Source organism: Mus caroli, chromosome 12, assembly GCF_900094665.2.
Source record: "Mus caroli chromosome 12, CAROLI_EIJ_v1.1, whole genome shotgun sequence".
Taxonomy (NCBI): domain Eukaryota; kingdom Metazoa; phylum Chordata; class Mammalia; order Rodentia; family Muridae; genus Mus; species Mus caroli.
In genome coordinates this window covers 34,132,289-34,153,271 of record NC_034581.1, presented here as the reverse complement: position 1 = coordinate 34,153,271, position 20,983 = coordinate 34,132,289, and the positions used below count along the sequence as shown (strand labels likewise).

The 20,983-nt window shown below is 36.5% G+C and overlaps 1 protein-coding gene across 6 annotated transcripts in view; it reads right to left on the bottom strand.

Moving 5' to 3' along the window:
- Dgkb (diacylglycerol kinase beta) overlaps positions 1–20,983 on the bottom strand; it is a 710,085-nt gene that overhangs the window by 663,974 nt on the left and 25,128 nt on the right. The gene's annotated exons all lie outside the window — the stretch shown is intronic.

Below are 20,983 nucleotides of genomic sequence, written 5' to 3'. Positions count from 1 at the left end.
GATTGGCAGGATCAATATTGTAAAAATGGCTATCTTGCCAAAAGCAATCTACAGATTCAATGCAATCCCCATCAAAATTCTAACTCAATTCTTCAACGAATTAGAAAGAGCAATCTGCAAATTCATCTGGAATAACAAAAAACCTAGGATAGCAAAAAGTCTCCTCAAGGATAAAATCACCTCTGATGAAATCACCATGCCTGACTTAAACCTATACTACAGAGCAATAGTGATAAAAACTGCATGGTACTGGTATAGTGACAGACAAGTAGACCAATGGAATATTATTGAAGACCCAGAAATGAACCCACACACCTTTGGTCACTTGATCTTTGGATCTTTAGTTGACAAGGCAACTAAAACCATCCAGTGGAAAAAAGACAGCATTTTCATCAAATGGTGCTGGCACAACTGGAGGTTATCATGTAGAAGAATTCAAATTTGTATCTCCTTGTGCTAAGGTCAAATCTACGTGGATCAAGGAACTCCATATAAAACCAGAGACAGTGAAACTTATAGAGGAGAAAGTGGGGGAAAGCCTCGAATATAAGGGTACAGGGGAAAAATTCCTATATAGAACAGCAATGGCTTGTGCTAAAAGATCGAGAATCGACAAATGGGACCTTATAAAATTGCAAAGATTCTATAAGGCAAAAGACACTGTCAATAAGACAAAAAGGCCACCAACAGATTGGGAAAGGATCTTTACCTATCCTAAATCAAATAGGGGACTAATATCCAATATATATAAAGAACTCAAGAAGGTGGACCCCAGAAAATCAAATAACCCCATTAAAAATGGGGCTCAGAGCTAAACAATGAATTCTCACCTGAGGAATACCAAATGGCTGAGGAGCACCTGAAAAACTGTTCAGCATCCTTAATCATCAGGGAAATGCAAATCAAAACAACNCTGAGATTCCACCTCACACGAGCCAGAATGGCTAAGATCAAACATTCAGTTGACAGCAGATACTGGCAAGAATGTAGAGAAAGTGGAACACTCCTCCATTGTTGGTGGGATTGCAAGCTTGTACAACCACCATGAAAATCAGTCTGGCAATTCCTCAGAAAATTGGACATAGTACTATAGGAGGGTCCCACAATATCTCTCCTGGGTATATATCCAGAAGATGTTCCAACTGGTAAGAAGGACACATTCTCCACTGTGTTCATAGCAGCCTTATTTGTAATAGCTAGAAGCTGGAAAGAACCCAGATGCCCCTCAACAGAGGAATGGATACAGAAAATGTGNNANATTTACACAATGGAGTACTACTCAGNTATTAAAAAGAATGAATTTATGAAATTCCTAGGCAAATGGATGGACCTGGAGGGCATCATCCTGAGTGAGGTAACNTAATCACAAAAGAACTCACATGATATGTACTCACTGATAAGTGGATATTAGCCCAGGAACTTAGAATATCCAAGATACAAGATATAATTTGAAAAACACATGAAACTCAAGGAGAACGAAGACCAAAGTGTAGAAACTTTGCCCCTTCTTAGAATTGGGAACAAAACACCCATGGAAGGAGTTACAGAGACAAAGATTGGAGCTGAGGCAAAAGGATGGACCATCTAGAGACTGCCATACCTGGGGATCCATCCCATAATCAGCCCCCAAATGCTGACACCATTGCACACACTAGCAAGATGTTGCTGAAAGGACTCTGATATAGCTGTCTCTTGCAAAGCTATGTTGGGGCTTAGCAAACACATAAGTGGAGGCTCACATTCATCTATTGGGTGGATCACAGGGCCCCCAATGGAGGAGATACAGAAAGAACCCAAGAAGCTAAAGAAGTCTGCAACCCTATAGGTGGATCATGAATATAAACTAACCAGTACCCCTGGAGCTCGTGTTTCTAGCTGCATATGTAGCAGAAGATGACCTAGTTGGCCAACACTGGTAAGAGAGGCCCCTTGGTCTTGCAAAGTGTATATGCCTCAGTACAGGGGAATGCCAGGGCGAAGAAGTGGGAGTGGGGAGGGAGGAGAGTGGGGGGAGGGTTTGGGGGGACTTATGGTGTAGCACTGGAAATGTAAATGAAGAAAATACCTAATTAATAAAAAAAAGTTAAAAAAAAATCATCAGATCCTACTACAAAAGCGTATATTCATCAAAACTGAAAAATCAGAATGAAATCGATAATTTTGTAGATAGATACCAAATACCAAAATTAAGTCGGGATCAGATAAACCATCTAAACAGTCCCATAACCCTTAAAGAAATAGAAGTTGTCATTAAAGTTCTCCCAACCAAAAAAATAGCCCAGGATGAGATGGGTTTAGTGCAGAATTTATCAGACTTAAAGATGACCTAACTCCAATACTCTTCAAACTATTCCACTAAAGAGAAACAGAAGGAACGCTGCCCTGTTAATTCTATGAAACCACTGTTATGCTGCATATTCTCCCTTGGAGATGGAATGGTTTCTGATAATCAGAAACTTTTCACAATTTCCTTTTATAGAGGACTTCATAAGAGATTTTTGTCTATTTCTATCATGTTTAATGTTCTAAATAAATTTTAAAAATTGGTTTGAGTGCATATTACTTTTAGCTTCAGAAAATATCATATATATTTAAGTATTATAAATTATTTTGATGACTTATAAAAGGTCAGTACTGAATTGTATATCTTAAAATAAGTTTTACTAGTTTAAACATATTGTCTTAAATATTTTCATAGTATAAATTATATGTACTTAATATACAGTCACATAGCAGTCACAAATTTAGTTACTTTTAAGTTCTGACATTTCTAACCAATTGTTAATACCATTGAACATCTATATCTACTATTACAAATGATAACTATTTAACTATTTATTGCTCTTTTACATATTATACTAAATACCTTTTAAAAATCATTGCAAAGATAGTTCATTCTAAATATTAAAAAATCATTTTATCAAACAAGAAGAAAGGGCTAGGTGGATGGCTGCATTGGTAAGTTGCTTGTTATGCAAGCTTGAGGACCTGAGTTCAATTCCTATTACCCACATACACAAACACACACACACACACACACACACACACAGAGAGAGAGAGAGAGAGATTGGCTCGACATTTTAAACATTTATTTTTATAGCTATAGAAGACAGAAGACTTCCTTGTACATGCCAGCTAGACAGTCAATTCACTGAGCCCCAAAGTTTAATGAGAAATCTTGTTGCAAAATATCATGTGAGGTCTGAGGAAATGGATCCATCTAAAAGTGCCTCCCATGCATACATGAAGAGCTGAGTTTAGATCTCCAGCACTCTGGTAAAAGCTGAATGTGCATGCCTCCAGCATCCCAAGCTCCTTGGTTATCTCAGCTGTTTCAGTATTTACTATGCCACAACCAACCTCACTTATTCAAATAGATATCTTGTTTTCCATAACGAAAGTTCTTGGGGAGAAACTAGTTAATAGTTCAGCATTTAAAACGGAGTGTCCAGGCCACATTGTAAGGTAAGTTCAGTAAGATAAATAATAAATAAGAACCAGCAAAATAACTCTGTGGTAAAAACAAATTGCAGCCAAGTCTGACAACCCAGTTCAATCAAACAGAAATCATGTGGTAGAAGAATATGGGCCTCCTGAAGTCATTCAAAGTTATCCTTTGTATGACTCCCCCTACACAAACACACACACACACACACACAAACACACACACACACAACCCCCCCACACACACACATACCTCAACAGATACATAAGTAAAAATTAAGAACATTTTGCATTCATTTATCGCGATGCGATCACTGGAGAATAAAGCAAGAGAATCTCAATTTTCTTATGTACAAAATCTCATAATCGGATTACATTAATTAAAACTATTGTTGGATGTGGGGGCATATGCCTTTCATGCCAGCACTAGTGAGGTAGAGGCAGGCAGATCTCTATGAGTTCAGTATCACCCTGGTCTAAAAAGTAAGTTCCAGTACAGCCAAGGCTACACAGAGAAACCCTTGCTTGAAAAACAAAACAAAACAAATAGATTATATAAAAATGAATGCTATTATTTTATAGTGTGCTATAAGTTTTAATATAATTGGGTTTCTAGGTAAAACATACACACTATGGAATGGTTAATATGTTGCCTATAGACAAAGAGACTAAGGAAGATGGAGAAATATTGCTACAAACTTTGAATTCATCTGAAATTTTCCTTTTATATTCAGTAACTATCAAAAAAGGAACAAGTGAAATAACATTTATTGTACCCTAAGATTCAGGCACTGCTCTACAGCCCCCCACATAGATTTATTATTAGATGTCTTGCAAAGCCTTGGATGACACAATCCCCTGCATGTACATTTTAAAATTGTGTTTCTAAAGGAAGTAGAAAAAATAGCTTTGAAATATTTTACCTTACAAAGTGCTTTTTCTTACTTTACCAGCTTAGAAGGATAAAAATCAAACAATTAGATCTTGGCATAATCTTGTAGAATTTTTATAGAGAAAGGGCTTCTCTTCTCTTTTAGAAAATAATAGGCTAGGAGGTCAGATCTCACTCCTTTAATCCCTGCTCTTGGGAGGCAGAGGTAGGCAGAACTCTGAGTTTGAGGACAGGCAAAGCTACACAGAAAAAAACAGTGTCTTGAAAAACAAAGAAGGAAGGAAAAAGGAAGAATGAATGAATGAATAAGAAAGATATTAATAATTATTTTCTTAAAGTGAGCTGTGTCATGAGACTAATCCAGGTAGGATAAACCAAGACCTTTTCCTCGCTTTCTATCCTCTAGACCTAATCTGTCAGTCTCTAGTGCTTCAACAGATCATGGCTTCATTCTTCCTTTCCCAATCACATTTCATGTGGATCTCACCGACCACTCCATTCTAACTCGCTCCCCAACCCACCCACCCACACTCTACACTGTATCCTTGCTTCTAACACTAGCAGGCATTCCCTGTGATCAGGAAATCACCAGTTGATCAGGTCATTAAAACAGGTAACTCAGAGCCATCACACTGTCTGAAAATCCAGGGAGGAACTAGAAATCAAGGAACAAATAATTTCCCTAACAAAGATAAACCCAGAAATCAGCACCCAGACCTATAATCATCCCAAACCAAGATTACTAGATAGCACCATAGAAACACAATCAATATGTTCATGCCACAGCAATATGTCTCGTCTAGAGTCCTACCATGGCAGGTTCTGAATATTCCATCATAGCAGAGGCACAAGAAAAAGACATTAAAAGTAACTATATGAAGAAGATAGAGTTCCTTAAAGAGAAAATGAAAGTTTGCCTTTAAAAAATCCAGGAAACACAAGAATTGGAGGAAATTAATATATCCACTAAATAAGTTAGTGAAAAATATAAACAAACAACTAAAGGAAATGAGTAAATCTCTTAAGGAAAGGCAAGAAAATGCAAACAAACAATTGAAGAAACAAATAAAACTGTTCAAGACCTGAAAATGGAAATAGAAGCAATAAAGAAAACATAAACTGTGGGAATTCTGGAAATGGAAAATTCAGGAATTCAAATAAGAACTGCAAAGACAAACTTCAGGAACAGAATACAAGAGATAGTAGAGCAATTCTAAAACATTGAAGATATAAAAGAAGAAATGAAAACATCAGTCAAAGAAAATGTTTAACCTAAAATATTCCTGATGAAAATATACAGAAAACCTGGAACAGTACATATGTACATACATACATACATACATACATACATACATACATACATATGTATACATTGGATATTTATTATATATTATATATTAATTATGAAACATATAATCAGGATAGAAGAAGGAAAGTAATCCCAGTTCAAATACCAAGAAAATATTTTAAACAATACCATAGAAGAAAGTTTTTACAACCTATAAAAAGAGATGCCTATAATAGCACAAGAAACACACAGAACACCAAATAGACTGGGGAAAAAATCCCTCATAAAATAACAACAAAACAGTAAATATACAGAACACATAAAGACTATCAAAAGCTGCAAGGAACACAGACCAAGTATCATAAAAAGTCAGGCCTATTAGAAATATATCTGATTATTTAATAGGTACTCTAAAAGTAAGAAGAGCCTTGACAGATGTATGGCAGACATTTTGAAACAAAAGATGCTAGCATAGAATACTATAAAGAGGGACAATTTCAATCACCATAAATTGAAAAATTGAACAATATCTATCCACAAATTCAGACCTACAGAAGGCACTAGAAGGAAATCTCCAACCTACAAAGGCTAAAACAACCATGAAAACACAAGAAATAATCTCACACCAGCAAAGCCAAAACAAATTAAACACACACAGAGAGAGAGAGAGAGAGAGAGAGAGAGAGAGAGAGAGAGAGAGAGAGAGAGAGAGATAATACCATCAGCACTACAAGTAGTAACAAAATAACAGGAATCAAAAAAAAAAAATCATTGACAGCTCTCAATATCAATAGCCTCAAATCCCCAATATAAAAACACAGACTAACAAAATGGACAAGAAAAAAGGATCCAAACTTCTACTACATCCAAGAATCACATGTCAACATCAAGAATAAGACATTATCTCAAGGTGAGATACTGGTGAGAAACAAATTTTCCAAGAGAATGGACATAAGAAAGAAGGTGGTGTGGCTACTTTAATATACAACCAAGTAGACTTCAAATTAAAATTAATCAAAAGAGCTAGGAAAGGACACTATACTCATCAAAGTAAAACATCCACCTAGATGACATTTCATGTCTTAACATCTGTGCTTCAAACACAAGGATACCAAAGTTTGGCAAAGAAGCACTACACTAGCTTAAATCACATATTCACACACAAACACCAATAATGGGAGACCTCAATACCCCACTTTCACCAATGGACAGGTCTTCCAAAAAGAACCTAACAGATAAATACTGAAGCAAATAGATATTATAAACCAAATGGATATAACAGATATTTACAGAATATTCCATCCAAATACACATATACACACAAAATATACCTTCTCAGGGCCTCATGAAACTTTCTCCAAAATTAATTATATGTTAAGAAAGCAAGTCTAAATAGATGCAACAAAATTGAAATAACTCCATGCAATGTATAAATTCACCACAGATTGTACCTGGATACCAATAACAGAAACATCTGAAAGCTTGAAAACTCCTGGAAGAAGTCTATACTGAATAAAAAAATGTGTCAGAGAGAAATTAAGGAAAATAAATACACAGTTTGTACAAACTTATGAGATTCAATAAAAGTAGTGCTTAATAAAAATTCCATAACATTAATTTTCTATGTAAAATAATGGAAATATCTCATACTAACAACTTAACAGAACATCTGAAATCACTACAATAAAAAGAAGTATAGAGAAGGGGAGTTGATGAAAAGAAATAACCTAACTGGAATCTCAAATCAATAAAATAGAAACAGAGAGAATATGTCACTAGTTTAATAGAAAAGGGCACTGAAAGTATCCCAACCAAAGAAAGCTCGGGATCATATGGTTTTAGCACATAATTCTATCAGATTCTCTAAGAAGAGGAAATGCCAATACTACTCAAGTTACCCAACAAAATAGAAGCAGAAAGAACATTGCCCAGTACATTTTGTGAGGCCACAGTTACCTGATATGAAAAGTAAAATGAGACTCAACAATGAAAGTGTCTTATAGACCAATTTTCCTTATGAATAGAGATGCAAAAATACTCAATAAAGTACTTACGAGCAAAATCCAAGAAAACAATTAAAAAGATCACCCACCATTATCGGGTAAGCTTTTTCCAAGAGATGCAGGGTAGTTCAAATACAAAAAATCAGTAAATGTAATCCAACATATACACAAATTAAAAGAAAAAAAAAACTACATGATTATCTCATTAGAGGGTTAAAAGGTCATTGAAAAAATTCCAACAGTGCTTAATAAAAGCTTTTGAGTGATCAGGGATATTGGAGAAATTCCTAAACATAATAAAGATGGTTTATATGAAGCTGATAGGCAACATCAGATTTAATGAAGGTGAAGATCAAGCAGCCCCACCACAATCTAGAACAATAGAGGGCTGTGCACTATCTACGTATCCATCCAATATGGTACTTGAAGTTCTAGCTGGAGCACTAGGAAAACTAAAGGAGATCAACAAGATACAAATTGGAAATCAAAATGTCAACTTATCTCTATTTGCAGATGATATGATAGTATAGATAAATGATCCCGAGTTTTACCAGAGAACTCCTGGAGCTGATGAGCATTTTCAGAGAAATGGCTGGATACAAGATTAACTCAAAACATTAGTAGCCCTTCTATACGCAAAAGACCAGTGGACTGAAAAAGAAATCAGGGAAAGAGTGCCTTTCACAATATCGTCAAATGATATAAAATATATTAAGGTAAGTCTAGCCAACAAGTAAAATATTTGAACGATAAAAATTTCAAATCTTTGAAAGAGGAATTTGAAAAAGGTATCATGGAAACAATACCTTTCACAATAGTTTCAAATGATATAAAATGCCTTGCAGTAATTCTCAAGCGAAAGAATTATATGATTAGAAACTTCAGTTCTTGAAAGAAAGAAATTGAAGATGAGATCAGGATATGGAAATCGCTCTCATACTTATGAATCAGTAGGATTGCCATAGGATAACATGGCCATCCTACCAAAATCAATCTACACAGTCAATGCAATTCTCCATCAAAGTCCCAACACAAATGTATAGACCTTTAAATGACAGTTTTTAACTTTATATGGAAAAACAAAATCCAGGATAGCTCAGTCAAGTGGTTGGCTGCAAATATCCACCTCTGGATTTGTCTGCCTTTGTCAGAGCTTCTCAGAAGTCAGCTTTTATCAGGCCAATTGAGTAGTTAAAGGACTGAAGGAGCTGAAGGGGTTTTCAACCTAATAGGAAGAACAAAAATATCAAGAAACCAGTCACACACACACACACACACACACACACACACACACACACACACACACAGCTCCCAGGGGCTAAACCACCAACCAAAGAGTACACATGGAGCGAAACATGGCTCCAGCTGCATATGTAGCAGAAGATGGCCTTGTCAGGCATCAATGGGAAAAGAGGTGCTTGGTCCTATGATAGCTCAACACTCCAATGTAGGGGAATGCCAGGGCAGGGAGGCAGGAGTGGGTGGGTGGATGGGGAAGCAACCTCATAGAAGCAGGGGGAAGAGAGATGGAATAGGGGGTTTCCAGAGGGGAAACTGATTAAGAGGATAACATTTGATATGCAAATAAATAAAATATTTAATTAAAAAATCCAAGATAGCTAAAACAATCTTCAAGAATAAAAAATGTGGGAAATATCACCTACCTTCCCTTATTTCAAGTTGTACTGCAGAGCTATAGAAATAGAAACAGCATGGTATCAGGATAGAAACAGACATGTTATTCAGTAGAATTGAATGGAAAATCCAGACATAAGTCTAGATACTTATTACACCTGATTTTTGATGCTGAAGTAAGAAATATGCACTGGAAAAAAATGACATCTTCAACAAATGTTGCTGGTCAAACTGGATGTCTAGATGTCGAACGCAAATAGATCCATATCTATCACCCTGCATAATACTCAAGTCCAAGAGGATCAAAGACCCACATGAAGCTGATAGAAAAGAAAATGGGGAACAGCCCTGAATGCATTGGTGCAGGAGATCATTAATGTTACTATGTTCCTGAACATAGTAACACTTGCTCAAACACTAAGATCAAAAATTACTAAATAGTATCTCAGGAAACTGTGATGTTCCTGTAAAGCAAAGGACACTGTCAATAGGACAAAATAGCAGTCTACAGAATGGCACAAGTTTTTTGGTTTTGTTTTGTTTTGTTTTGTTTTTTGTTTTTTTAATCACTCCATATCTAATAGAGATCTAATGTCCAAAATATATAAAGAATTCAAGACATCAACAAACCAAATTATCTGCATAAAAACTGAGCCAAGACTTCTCAATAGAGGAATCTTAAATAGTTGAGAAACACTTAAAAAATTGTTCAACATCATTAGCTATTAGATAAATGCAAATCTAGTCAACTTAGATTCCATTTCACACATGCCAGAATGGCTAGGATCAACAACACAAGTGATAGCTCATGATAGTGAGGATATAGATTAAAGAAGACATTCCTCCATCGTTAGTGGGAGGGCAAACTTTCATAGCCACAATAAAAATCAATATGGCAGATTCTCAGAAAATTGGGAATTGACTTACCTCAACTATAGACACAGCTATAGTTCTCCTGGTCAGATACCCAGAGGAAGTCTCATCTTACCACAAGGATACTTGCTCAACTCCCTTCATAGCAGTTTTATTAATAATCTCCAGAAATTGGAGATGACATAGATGTTCCTTAACTGAAGAATGGATAAAGTAAATATGGTGCATTTACAAAATGGATTATTTACTCAACTGTTCAGACACTTGACCACCAACGAAGCAGCATACACCAGCTAATATGAGACACCCCCCCCCAACACATATATAGCAGAGAACTGTCGGGTCTAGGTTTAGTCAGAGAAGATACACCAAACCCTTAAGAGAATGGAGGCCCTAGGAACTTTAGCGGTCTGGTAGGGTGGGGGAACAGAGGGTGGGACATCCTCATGGAGACAGTGGGGAGGGGAGTAAGTATGGGATGTGGGACATTCAGAGGGTTTACTGGACTGCAAGGGGAATCAAATCTGGAGTCTAAAATAAATTTTAAAAAAGAGAGACAATAAACCTCAAAATACTAATACTAATACTAATGAAATGTCATCATGAAATTCGCAGGCAAATGGATATAGTTAGAGAAAACCATCCTGAGTGATGAAACCCAGAACCAGAAAAACAAATACGAAATTTGTGGATATTAGCCATTATGTAAATGATTACTAAGATTCAATCCATATACCAAGAGAGGTTAGGTAAAGGAGTGGTCTGGCAGGATGCATTAATCTCCCTGTGAAAGGAAAGTAGAACAGATTTTACGGGTGGACTGATGTCAGGTGGAAACAGGATCAGGAGAGATCAGCTTGGAGTATATCAGAAAATAAAAAGTAAAATAAATAAAATAAAAAAGATAGCAATCAGTTGATCAAAATCATATTAAGGGGAGTGACTACAGAGAAATGGAGCTACCTCTACACGTTTCATGTAGAGTATTATTGATCATGAATAGGTTCTGTGCAGGGAGGATAAATAAAGATGTGAATAAAGATCACAACAGACCCTGGAATATTTTCAACAAACCACAAAACTCTGAAATTCCTGTTTACTAAGCAGTAAGTGAGCTGGAAGTATGGGCACTGCTCCCTTTTTTGTTTCCTAACCCAAGCAGAACCAAATCAGAAGTTATCAGCTTAAGAGACCCTTCTGGAGATAGCATCCACCTATATGGCCAAATGTTATTACCCCCATTTCAAAAGAGAAATTTTGCTTTTTCTTATAGCTTAAATTCTATAAAAATGTAGTTTTGTAGAAATCATCATGACTTTCTAAGTCATATAGGTGTCAGAACACTATCAATGTGAAATACATCAATTTGCCATAATTTTTAAAATAAAAGTTATTTTTATCAAATAAAATTTAATATAACTCATATTTTCATATTGAAATATTTACTTATTTATTAGTGAATAAAAGTAAATAACATAAAATTAAGCCATCATCACTCTGTTGGATTAATTGAAGGAAATAAAAATCAATTTGAAATCATATGAATTTATTTCTTCATGCATTCATTGAATTTTCATGAATCCATTGAAGAGGTCATGTGAGGGTAAAGAAGAAACTCATCTTCCTAATATACCAGAAGAATCCCCAGAATGAATAATAAAAATTTGGTAACTACTCTGTCCTCAGTGAAGCTAGAACTCCATCAACTCTCTGTTTCCCTGGACAGGCATTGAATCTCAATGTTCTCTGCACAGCTGTCCCTGCTTATTCTTCTAGGTTGCTGGCAGTTCAACTCAACCCAATGTCATTGCTTTTCTATACTCTCACTTTTCTCTTTAAATAGTTTTAAAATCATAATATTCACTTTATTGTTTTTTAATATCACCAATTTCTAGTTTTCTCCTTACCTAAAGAGTTTCGCCTTAACTAAACATATTTTATGCATGATTACAAATCCAGTGAGCCTATTGTATATGCAGTAGAAATATTTGTAAATATTCATGTAAAGCAAATCATGATTTAAAGCCTAACCATATTTTGAACTATAGTTTCATTGTAATCCACTGCATTCCAAGCAACCAAGACTTACCAAATTTCATGTTCAGGAAAAGAACTATTCAATGTCTTTAATTTTGCTTTTGCATTTTATATGCAGGGACCTGTGCTTAGGACTAAACAGATACTTACAGAGTAACTGGGAAGTTTAGAGTAATATGTCAACATAAACAGGACCAATGCGACTACTTAATTTTAAAGGTCTTTGCTAGCTAAAGTTGCTAAGGAAGCTTCAGAACTGTATGCCATTCTCCAAAGGCTCACATGTGATTGCCAGCTACAATTTGGAGTGGGAACAATTCTTCTAATTCGTTTTAAGTCCAATTTCCTTTTGCAAGGGTCTGGGCAGTCACTCTATCTTCACACTTTAATCACTAATTTGCATGGTGATGGTTTATAACGTATATATAACTTCTTATGTTTTGATACGTTCCCAAAGAACCAAGCTTGTAGCAGATGTTTATACATATGTTTACTCACCAAGCTTGCTGTACAATTTAAAGATTTCCTAGGAAATTATTAAATAAGTCTCCATAATGCCGAATTCTACCAATAACAGTCTCTTGAGACGTTCAAAAATATAACTTGTAGGATAAAATCATACTTGAGGAAAATTAAATCAGACTCCTAGCTTTTAGAGACTAATTTCCATTTAGTATATTTTCCATAATATTTTCTATGAGTGTATGTTCAACACAAATTAGTATTTGAAACAAAATTCATGTAAACAATACATTTTCTTTCCAACTAACATATAATTTTGTCATTACTTAAAATCAGAAAAGAAAACAAATAGCAAATTCTCAAAAAAGTAAATAAATAAAAACACTTCTTAATGTGCCTTGCACATAAAAATCTTTGAAATTTGCAAGAAAAATGACATGCTAATAATAACGAAACTCCAAAAAACTTTCATTTCAATCTTTTGTCTTCATTTTTCTGCTTTCATAAATGATGTTATAAGGCAAAAAGAATAAAATCACTTGCTTTTCATTACTCTCACTTATGAATTATCTCATGTCCACCCCGTAGAACTTGAAGCCTATCAGCCAGAAAACTGTATTTTGTGCTGAATAATTCCATGTTGATAGAATAGCCTTAAGCATTACTCTTCACTTAGCATGAGACATTTATATTAGTATATATTTATAATTTATATGATGTGATTGATTAAAATATTGTATAAACTAAATTTGATTTCCTGTCATTGAACTTATGAATATGAGACATATTTTAGCAAAAAGGGATGCAGGTCAAAAGAGCCCAAGATCACTCAATTAGCTGCCAAAACCTATTCGACTAAATATAAGTACTACTACCAAAATAAATGCTATGAATCATAAGGTTTTGGTTTTTTTTTTTTTGTCCTCAAGAGCCCAAGCAGTTTTTTGATAAAAATAAATTAAATTCCATGCCCATGTTTACCAGACAAAATGAAATGCTACACCGAGGCTGGATATACCGTCTCACTAAAACAGTTGTGCAGATGAAAATATAACCTATTACTCTTAGCAATGACAATTTCATTACTTCTAAAGAATTATAAATAAAAATTACCTCTATTAATATAATTCAAAATTGTCATCACCTGAGATGTAGGATATCTTTTCTCTTTGCCTGGCATGGTTTTTGGCAAAGCCTAATTATTGAAATACCTTGTTCTGAATTTGAAAATGAATACAGTCAAGTACATATTTCATGAAAGAGACAGATTTTTTTCAATCACGTCACATGAGAGCTTGTTCCCTAAACCTGAAGGATCTACTATAAGCTTTTTAAATATTTTATGCTTTAGTACATCAGAATCACATACATTAATAACTGATCTAGGCATATGTTTTAACCCTATGGCTACTTTTTTCAATATCTGCAATAAGTAATCTGTAAAGCTCACTTTCCCGGTGATGCCATATATATTTATGAGCAACAACAACAACTGGGCAACTTCCTTTTTTTCTTAAACAAAATTTCTATATTAAAAACACCTATAGTAAGGAAGAAATTCAAGTAAAACATGTTTTTTGCTCAACAGTAACTCCATTCTACTGAAGTAATCACACATATTTGTATGATGAGTTAAAATTCAGTATGAGTGAAATAACACACAAGGTGCTCAAAGTAGCACTGTAAGTCAGCTACATGTCTGATCCATAATTTCTTTCCTAAGAGGACTCTAGTTTTATGAAATTCCATTTGACGAATATTTACGTAGTTCATCCTGTAAATAATATTCAGATTCTTTGTGTCAGTGAGATGGCTTAATGAGTACTGGTACTTGTCATCAAGCTTCATGACCTGAGTTTCATCCCTAGGACACACATGGTAGAAAAAGAGAGTTGACTGCCTCCATTTATGAGCCATATATGTGCCAATACATGTATGTAAACACACAGACACAGACACTCACACACACACACACACAAAACGACAGAGACAGAGACAAGCAAATAAATAAAAGTAATACATTTTTTTTAAAGAAAATACTTGGCCTTCGTATTACTTAATAATTATCAGGTGCATAAGTCACCAGTCTTGTTCATTTCTGTTTCAGTATTTATGTTCCTCAGTGTCCTTTCGAGATTTTATAATGTCAATGACATTTCCAGAAAGAGCTGTACCTTACAATGAGTCTTATACAGGCTGGTTAACTGATTAGAACTTTGGTGATTGTTGATAATCAGCTTTAATCAATGGTGGGCATATAGGCATGTGCTGCAGTCTGTTAGAAAATTGAAACACAACAATAACAAAAAGCCACTCATTCTCTGGGACTTTTTAAAAACTATTTATTTCCAAAAGAATCCAGATAAGTTTTCTGTTATTTGTGTATGTATAACTTCTACGTTACCCAAAGAGTATCATTCACCTTGTGTAAAAGTTCACCACTGTTGTGTCATGTAGATAATTTCAATCTTTCCCAACTCTCAAACTCAAACGTCATAATTTTGATTTTAATCATTACTGACTGACATCTTAGTTCATTAACTGAGTAGGGAAAATACAAATAAAACAAAGAACAAAGGTATCAGGAAACTGAATGGATCTTGTATTTCCTGAAATACAGGTTTTCTTTTTCATTCAGTATGACATTTTAAAATTTATATTTTGTTGGTCAGTAGGGATGGAGATGGGGATGGGGATGGGGTTGAGCACACATACCTACACATGTCCTGGTAAGAGTACAACTTGCATTGTTGGCTTCTTCTCTCATGGGGGGGTTGTATTGAATTCAGGTCATCTGTCTTGTCATCAGGCACCTTTATTTAAGAGCTATTTCTCTGACTCCTTCACTAGATTTCCTCTGTATTCTACTTGAGTGGGTGTGTTCCTAGCAAGAGATTTTGATAATCTCGAGTTGTATGACATTTTTGAGAAGGAAGCACAGTTTGAAGGGGGAAATACAATGTGGCCATAGTTCTCCATCTCTAAAGAGAAGATGTGAGACAGAACTCCAGATGAGATTTTCCCAATAAGGTAATGTCTAAGGGCATGTGCCGTAAAGATTCATGTTCTACAGAAGGACTAAATCTCCCTTTTATTCTAGCAATGAGAGGCTGTTGGTGGTGTAGGCTTAGATAATAGGCAATATTGCTATTTTATATCCCCCTTTTATATTGCACATAAAATATGAACCTTATCCACTTTGGAGGGAGGGAAGGACATGGAAGGTAAAGTGTATGGGGGGGGGTAGAACTTGATCTGGTATTGGGTGTGAGAAAAAGACTGAGGCCCTCAGGGCCAGCAAAAAGAATGGAAACAGGCAACCACAGGAGATAGGAGGTTGGGGGGACTCTCCAGAGACCTGGAAGAAGAGAGACTCTCAGGATTCAAAGGGAGGGACCTTAGATGAAATGCTCAACAGTAGGGAGAGGGAACATGCAGAGCCCACCTCCAGCAAGAAGACAGGACATAAAGTGAGAGATGGGGTGGCCATCCTACAGTCAGAACTCTGACCCATAATTGTTTCTGTTTGAAAGAACTACGGGTATGAAAATGGAGAGGAGCCTGAAGAGAAGGTCCAGCAGCAGGCCCAAAGTGGGATCCAGCTCAAGGGGAGGTCCCAAGGCCTGACACTATTACTGAGGATATGGAGCGCTCACAAAAAGGGACCTAGCCTAAATGCTCTTCAGAAGCCCAACAAGCAGTTTAAAGAGTCAGGAGCAGATATTTGCACGCAAACAATGGACAGAAGCAGCTGACCCCTGTTGTTGAGTTAGGGAAAGTTGAAAGAAACTGAGGAGAAGCACAATCCTGTAGGAGGACTAGCAGTCTCAATTAATCTGGACCCCCAAGATCTCTCAAACATTGGACTACCAAACAGGCAGCACACACCAGCTGATATGAGGCCCGCAACACACATACAATAGAGGAATTAAGAGACTCGAGGCCCCAGGGAGTTTAGAGGTCAGGTGGGGTGGGGATGGGGGTGGGAACATCCACATGCAGACAGGGGAGTGGGGAGGAGGTATGGGATGTGGAACATTTGGAGGCTCAGTTATCTTCTTCCATTATGTGTGCTGCTGGAGTGATGAGGATCATCCAGTATGGTGCAAGCACCTGCTGATCCCATCTTACTGGTCCCGCAGGTGAAGCTTTATGAAGAATGGAAGGATTACATGAAAGCCAGCAAGGGATGTACCTCAGTTCACTAGGTCTGGGGTTCGATCCCCAACACCTCTTCCCAGGAAAATAAAATGTCTTACTGAGAGCATAAAATAACTTTTTCTTGGCAAAAAAAAAAAAAAAAGAAAAAGAAAAAAAAAAGAAAAAGAAAAAGGAAAGAGGGAAGTGTTTGATTGTAAACATAACTAATGATGCTTTTTTTTGTTTGTTTGTTTGGTTGGTTGGTTTTTTTAGACAGGGTTTTTCTGTATAGCCCTGGCTGTCCTGAAACTCACTCTGTAGTCCAGGCTGGCCCCGAACTCAGAAATCTGCCNACTTCTGCCTCCCAAGTGCTGAGATTAAAGGCATGTGCCACCACCGCCAGGCTTTAATGATGCTTTTTAAGAAACCTACTTCTAATGCCTTCCTTCTAACACTGCCTAATCTTTTCCTCACTAAGTAACTGTGGTACTAAAAGTTTTGATTACCTCCTTCATAGAAATCAGCAATCATACATTAAACCCTATCATTACCTTCTGAGGAAAGCACATTAGAATCTTTTGCCCCATTAAGATCTGCTTAGCTGTCAATCATTTTTGATTAATAGCCCAGTACAAGGGAAAAAAATAAAGTTTGTGTTTGAATGGCCTTGGACATCCTTCAGCTCTTTTGCCTAGGTAGCTCACAGTTAGGAATAAAAAGGACGCCATGTCACATTGACCTCTCTTCCCTTAGAAAGTTTCACTCAGCTTTGTAAAAGATCTGTACTTAGCCTGCTTTGCTTCCTAGATGGAGATAAATATGCTCTGTGACAGCCTGACTTTTTCTGAGGCGGCACTCAATTTATCACCTTGCTCCTGGAGTCCATTCTCCAAATGCTGACAAAAAACATCCCCGAAGCTTTCAGAGGGGAAAAATAAATCCTCAACCCAGGCTCTGTAAATTACCACCAACTATAGCCATAAATAAAATGAGAATCAATCCTGATTCATTCTTTCAGAATGACCTAAAATATCGCAGTTCATGCCCTAAAGGCCGTTGCTCAAGAGAACTCAGACTACAGGAAATTAGGTAGAAAACAAAAGATATTAAATACTCCTCTCTGTGCCATTTTATAGAAAAAAAATCTATTATTGAGTATTTCTCCATAGAACAGCGTGAAACTGGTAGTTAGTTCACCACCTGTCTTAAAAAAACACTTCCTCAATTATGTAAAATGAGAAGAAGAAAAAATAATCATAAAAACTTGGAACACAAAAGCAGTGACATTTAAGCCAAAAAGGCTTAGTTAAAAAACCCTTAAAGAGATTCTGGGAATACAGGACAATGCTTCACCCCTCTTCAGTGTCAAAGAGTGCTGACCTTAAAGGTCCTGAAGAAAAAGATCTAGGCCAGGGCACTTGATTTCCCTTGACTGAAATTAGAATCTAAACCAGTCTTTGTGAGAAGGGAAAGAGTAGCTGCAGGTGTGGGAGGGAAGAGTCCACTTTGGTGTCCTCATCAATTGCAGCCATGAGTAACTGAATACTATACAGATTATCACCCCTTACACTCAAGGAACACAGGTCCAGTAATGCCAGCTGTACAACTAATCAGCCCTATGCCAATAGGCATCAAACTAGGATAGCAGCGTCTAGATTTGGAGATAGAGAAACTTAAAAGATGAAAGTTAATTTCCTAGAGAGAAGGAAATGAAGCTATTCAAGGAAGTGAAAAATGGTTTAGATTGAAGAGACTGTGTTGTGAGGAAGGTTCTCCAAAAACCGACACCACCACCAAAAAAAAGGAAATTATTCTCAGCAGTAGAATACAAAGAGTAGGAGAGTACGGAGAGAGGGAAATAGCAGGTATACTTAGCAGGTAGAGAGATAAACCTGTGTGCTTGGATGGGGTGTAGCGGGATGTTGCCAGAACAGTACCAGAAGCCACATCTGCTCACCCCAACTTTATTCCAGGCTCTATTCTAAGGCAGTGGTATGAATGTAAGCTTTAAAATGCCCCTGTAAATGTGCTGCTCTTGCGAATCTCACATGAAAATGGGAACATGGTGATTAAATAAGTCAATCTAAATCATAGAACCTGTGATCACTGACATCAGGATTTAAAGCAGGTAGTTTTCAGGTCATTGTGCTGAGAGATGTGACAAGATGAAATCCACGAGGAAAAGGATGGTTTAATTCATCAAAAGGTCAGACCAAGGTGAATATACAGTTTGTTTAGTAAGAAAAGAAATAGAATCTCTTCTTATGAACTAAGGAGAGAAAAAGAAGGATCAGGCAAAAAAAATAAAACAAAACAAAAAAACAAAACAAAACAAAACAAAACAAACAAAACAAAACCAAAAACAAAAAAACCACCACCACCAACAACAACAACAAAAAAAAAAAACCCAAAAAACAAAACCAATGAATTGTAAAAGTAATGACCAGAAATGGAAACTGTGGATATTAAAAGCACACCTGAGGGAAATGAAAGTCAAAACCTGTCTAAGATGGTGCTAAAGTGGAAAAGAAGGGACGAGGAAAGAGAGAGGGAAAAAAAATCAGGAGATAGTCTCCAGGTATTCTGAAGACTAGGAGCATGTAAGAAGGGGACATTCCAAGAAGAGTGACACCCTCATATTATAAGGAGAGCTTGGAGGACCCTAATAACCTTGAATCTGAGCCCACTCTTAGAATCAGTAGGGCATTGGCAGAGATGTCTAGAAGGTGCTCAGAAGTCTCTCAGACATATTGAAATAAAATTCATTAGCCTTACAAAAATTAGAACAAAGAATTTGATGAAGCTGAAAAGATTGCTCAGTTGCTAAGAAGTGCACAGCGAACATCTGAATTTGAATCCCAGCACTCATGAAGAAAGAAAGAAAGAAAGAAAGAAAGAAAGAAAGAAAGAAAGAAAGAAAGAAAGAAAGAAAGAAAGAAAGAAAAAGAGAGAGAGAGAAAGAGAGAGAGGGGAGGGAGGGATGGAGGGAGAGATGAAGAGAGGAAGGAAGGAAGGAAGGAAGGAAGGAAGGAAGGAAGGAAGGAAGAAAGGAAGGAAGGAAGGAAGAGAGAAACAAAGAAAGAGAAAGGGAGGGAGGGAGAGAGGGAGGAAGGAAGGAAGGATGGAAGAGCTGGGCTTGGCTCTGTGTCCCTATAATTTGAGCACTGGGGATAAGGGACTCAAGATAAGCAGATTCCAGGAGCTCTCTAGCTAGTAGCCAGAAAAATGAGCTTCAGAGTTCAGGAAGTGATACTATCTCAAAGGAATAAGGCAGAAAGGCATAGAAATGAAGTATACTGGATTCCACAGGACACTTGAAAATCTTCCCAGGAATTCGCAAATTCTCATACACACACACACACACACACACACACACTATCACAACCCTGTCAAACTCAAACTGCACTTCATAAATTTCACTTCTATGTATATTTTTTATTGTATATGTATATTGTTTATTGGATTTTCCTGAAATCTAGACAGAAGTAACCACCCACCTTTATTTCAATAATTGCTTGCTGACTGATTTCCATCTCCCAACTGGAGGACATAAACTTTGTTCTGTTTGTAAAAGCCAGAGTAATCTAATCAATATTAGATTACACATATTCTTAATTACTAAATCATTTACTAAACTGAAGTGTTAAAGGCAACATAACTTCATGTTGCCTGACATCCACTTATTCTCATGGTTGACCACTCTAACCAGTATTGGGGTAACCTTTACTACATTGTGTGAAGGTATGTCTCTGTATTTTCAGTTGTTAATTTTGTTCCTGCAGAGAGCTTAATGCTGGCAGGATAATGGTATTGTCATTTCTATGGCCTTATATTTGTAAATGCTTGACCTTCCACACCAGCTCAGATACTTACAGGTCTAGAGACAGTCTACAAATTGTATTAGAGGTTGTTTCAATGTTGCTTGCCTGTAAGAAAGATCTGATGGCTAATAGCTTGGCAGAAAGCAGGCATATAACTTGGGGAGTGGGGGTGCTGGGAGAAAGAAGCAGACAGGAATGGATAAAGAGCAGGCAAGGAGAAAACCAATGTACCCACAGAGAAATAGAGAGGTATAGAGTTACATCGTAGGTCATAGGTAAAAGAATAGGATTAAGTTAGAAGAGCTAGCTGAGAGATTGTCCAAGCAAGAGGCCTAAACTTTAAACTATATAAAAGTCTCCTGACATTATTTATACAATAAAAGTCCTG